Source organism: Marmota marmota, unplaced genomic scaffold (assembly GCF_001458135.2).
Source record: "Marmota marmota marmota unplaced genomic scaffold, marMar, whole genome shotgun sequence".
Lineage (NCBI taxonomy): Eukaryota > Metazoa > Chordata > Mammalia > Rodentia > Sciuridae > Marmota > Marmota marmota.
Window position 1 is genome coordinate 8,438,354 of NW_025999961.1, and position 4,916 is coordinate 8,443,269.

Sequence of the window (4,916 nt, forward strand, 5' to 3'; positions counted from 1 at the left end):
AAAGCTCAGTAAGAGTCCCATGCAATCTCATTAATTGCATTCTTGCAAATCTTTACATGAAAATAAATGACAATTCTATGTGATTAAAAAAAATATTCCTCAAAATAGGCTATTGACATCTTCCCATATTAATTCTGCTAAAACAATTACAAGCTTGGCTAATCTTAAAGTTGGCCAAAAACAGGGTTAATATAGTTATATAGTTAATAGATTGAAATATATAGTTAAGTGATGGTGTAGTTAATGCAGGGATAAATTTATTAAAAATTGGCATATAAATGCTATTTTATTATAAATATTCCAACAATGTAGAAGTAGGTATATTAGAAACTGGAATTTCTTGTATAAATTAATCTTCTAATTTCCTGAACACCCTTACTTCTCAGTAGTAACCTGTTTTCATATTTTACTGGATTTTGTTCCTGAAATGTTGTATATTATATATGTGTGTATATATATTGTTGTGTATATATAAAATGTTGTATATTATATATGTGTTCTATATATATATATAGAGAGAGAAGATGCTACAATATATCAAGTGATGTTGACATCACTGTCACTTACCTATCATTTAGATTCACTTATTGAATATTTATCTACTCTCATAATTCATAAAAATTAATGCTATTTTCAGATATTTTAAAACAAAACTACCACAGATATGCTCTCTCTATATGTGAATATTTATACATACATATATATTTTTTCATATGTGTATTCTTGTAATACAAATTTTTAGAATTGAAATTATTATACAAAAATAACAAGAGGGACAAAATACAGTTCAAATTTTGTGAATGCCATAACATTGTCTACCAGAAGTTTATGGCTATTGATATAGATAATACTTTTTATGAAGTATCATTTGATCATGTTCTTTGCTTTATCCTTCTCTGGGGAAGAGTATGCAGTATTTTTATTTACTATGCTTTTTTTAACCAAATCATTTGTCAGTTTAGTAGGGTTGTTTGTTTTATTTTAATAATTTTCTAAAATAAATTGTATATTCTAATTCTTAAGATTCTGTTAATTATAGAGTTTATTATCTGCTTTTATACTTTGTTTACAGTATTATATCAATGTATTAATAACAGTCCTCTTGTTTTGCTTTGGTAAATTTCCCAATCTGATTAAAAGATGATTCTAATAGATTTTCATTTACAAGAGTTTTTATTTATGTTTATTGTGCTAATCCAGGTAGAGTTATTATTTCCATTATTGTGCTCACCTAATTGTTTTTCTTTTCTCAATGAATACTTATTAAATCTAAAATATTTCTTGCCTATTGCAACTTATCTCTCTTTATTTGAAATCCCAGGTTTCATTGTTTTCAGAGGTTTTTCCATTCCATCAATTAATATAAGCATTCATATCAATTTAACTTACTGGTTTATACTTTTTTTTTCAAAAGTTGTTTTTCACTAAATAAGTAAATAAATATATTTCTTTGCACTTTATTTTACCATTGTTTCATTTATCCAGAATTATTACTATAATTTGAGAATTATTTTGTATTACTGTCACAATATCGTATTGTTTTATTTTTAATCTGTTAGTATGTGAACTTATTAATATATTTATTTATGTTAATTATCCTCAAAATTGTAGAAGTAAACCTACTTATTTAATTAAGTAACATTAATTCCTGAAAACATTGGTAAAACCAATTTCCTAAGGCTTTGTCTGAAGTCATTTGTCTCTGTTTTTATAAGTGAAACTATCTTGCAAAGAGTTATGTGTGTGGGCGTCTTGTTTGAATATCATGAAATTACTTGTGAAGGAAAGTCCCAGCACACACTCACTGACACCCTGCCTAAAGTCAGCACCCATTATTACATTCAAATTATTAACTCATGATGAATTAATCCACTGATTAGGTTATATAGCTCTCATAATCTGCTCATTTTACCACTGGATATTCCTGCACTGTCTCATATGTGAGTTTTGGGGGAACATCTAATGTACAAATCAGAAAATCATGCAAATGATATCTTCTTGGATGGAGCTTTCAAGCATTTTCTATTTTCCATATATTTGAAATAGTTTATATAACATGCAATTTTTGTTTTTACTGAGGGTTTGGTAAAGACTATATTGCATGTGTAAATTGCATGCGATGGTTTTAATAATATTATTTGTAATCACTATAAGGTTATGAGAAAAATGCTTTGGGTTCTGAAATAATTGGTTTTCTAATAAATCTTTAATCTTTATACCCCATAAAGACAAATCATACTGACTTTTTTCCTACTTTTAATTTTTTTTTATTAGAGCAAGTATTATTTGGTTTCATTTTGAAAACACAATACATATAAGAAATGTGATTTGAATTCCTATTACCCCCCTTTCCCTCTCCTCCTCCCTCTCACTTTAACCCCTCCTTTACTCTATTGATCTTCCTTTCACTTCCTTTCAACTATTATATTTTACAAATGCCATTTAATGTATTTATATATGTCTATAACATGATTTTGTTAAATTAATTTCTATTTCTTCCCATTTCATTTTTTTCCTAACTTCCTCTCACCCTCCTTCTTCTACTCCATTAATCTCCTCTATATCTTTATGATATCCTGTCCCCTTTCCCAGTGCCTTTTTTCTATATTTTGCTCTAGGTTCCACAGATGAGACAAAACATTTGACTCTTGATTTTCTGTGTTACTTCTTTGACTTAGACAGATTTTCTCCATTTCCATTCATTTACAGGCAAATGCCATTATTTCATTTTTCTTTACAGCAGAGTAAAATTACATTATGTATAACTAAGATTTTTTTTGTCCCATTATCTATTAATGGGCATCTGAGCTGATTCCATAATTTGGCTAGTGTGAATTATGCTGTCATAAGCATTGAAGTAGCTATATCTCTGTAGTATGGTGATTTAAGCTCTTTTGGGTAAGCTCTCTTGGTATTACCAAGGCATTGGATAGCTGCGTCTTATGGTGGTTCCACTCCTGTTTTTTTTTTTTCTTTTTAGGAATCTCCACACTGCTTTTCATAGAGAGTGTACTAATTAATATTCAGCCCCACCAGCAATGTAAGAATGAACCCTTTACCCTTATATCCTCATTAGCATTTATTATTATTCAGGTTCTTGATAATTGCTATCCTGACTATAGTGAGATGAAACCTTAGTGTAGTTTTGATAGGAAGACAGAAATATTTGTAAAAAAATAAAGTTTAAAATATAATTTCTAAAACAATCAAACAGAAACCTCATCTAAAACACTAATAAGTGATGATACTCTTTACCAGAAAATTAAAAAGATGTTTTTAAAATCAATAAAACTGCACTGGAGGTACAGTTCAATGGTAGAGCACATTCTTTGCAAGCTGAAGCTGTGGGTTCAACCCTCAGCACTGAATGTGAAAAGAGAGCAAGCAAAAGAAAAGAACAAACTGCATCCTTTTCAACCGTGAGATATGACTAGATATCCAGATTTGTCCTGCCATTTTCAACCAATATCATCCATGTTTATCTATTTACTAAGAATGAAGCTAGTAAGGATACAAATGTGACGTGACTCGTGACTCTTTTATTCACAGTGCATTCAAATTTACTATAAATTAGAGCAAATCTTGAGTAATCATAGACTAATTCTGAAGAACACTTTAATCAAATCGTGGAAACTATTACAATCAGATGAAACATTTATTTTATGATTTCCTTTTGGCAAAATATATTCCTTACAAATAGGATCATACTGCAACATTACAAAAGATTAACAGGGGTTTTATTAATTTTACAATCTCTATCTGCCTCTATATCTGGAAATTACCAAAATTCTCTCAAAGCTTCACATCTGATGGCTGCTAATACTGCAAATGTTGGGAAAATACAGTAATTTTTCTTTCTCTGAGATAGTTAACTTTTGCATCACTGTAATCACAGTACCCCTCAAGAACAACTTAGAGGAGGATAAGTTTATTTGGTGTTTATGGTTTCAAATATCTCAGTCCTTAGATGGAAGGCTCTATGGTCTGCTCAAGTGGCACATGATGGGAGAAGAAGCCACCAGAGGAAAGTTGCTTAGCTCATGGAAGAGTCAAGAGGCAGATGTCAGGGAGGGATCTCTGGAATGTGCACCCTTCCAGGGTCATATTGCCCAGTGACCCACCTCCATCTACCACACACCACCTGTTTACACTTACCACCCAATCATTTCATTCAAACTAGAAAGGACTGATTAAGTTATAGCTCTCACAATCCAATCTATGAATCTTCCTGCATTAACATGAATTACAGAGGGACATCTTATATTCAAACAATAATACTAAATTCATTAGTCAAGGATCAAATGAATACTTAGCATACATGGACAACTATTATATTTTATAAATGCCAAAACTTTTGCCTTTTATCTCCATTGGTTTTGTTGAACTTTTCTTTTTCTTTTTTAAAATACGGAACACTTCACGAATTTGTGTGTCATCTGTGTGTGGGAACCATGTTAGTCTTCTCTGTGTCACTCCAATTTTAGTATATACGCTGCTGAATTAAGCAGCTGTTGAACTTTTCTTAAAGGTGTTTTAAGCAGTTAAATATTCTGCTCAATACATGCAAATCCTGTGGGGAAAAGTTAGGTTTCTTAATGCTCAAAAGCTAATATTATTTTCCAATGTGTAAAATTATTATTAGTAATGATACACAAATAATGTGATAAAGCTTGATGTTGCTTGAGTTGCATTAAATTTACACTCAGATTTTTTTTGTCTGATAAAAATAAACAATGTATCTTATCTGACTTCATGACATTGACTTGTGAATACTTTTTTGCTCTAAACTTTGATACATTGTTTGCTAGCATAACATATGCTTGGACAAGTTAGAAACTGAAGGATATGCTAGATTTTTAAAAACTTAAAAAATAAATTCTTTGAAATCAGAAAAACAGTATAAATTCCATACTATA

The 4,916-nt window shown here is 30.0% G+C and overlaps 1 non-coding gene across 1 annotated transcript; it reads right to left on the reverse strand.

The window, feature by feature from the left end:
* Positions 1–4,401: 4,401 nt before the first annotated feature.
* LOC125616752 lies at positions 4,402–4,508 on the reverse strand. Its single transcript, XR_007347497.1, has one exon. It is a non-coding gene; the product is annotated as a U6 spliceosomal RNA (small nuclear RNA).
* Positions 4,509–4,916: the final 408 nt, after the last annotated feature.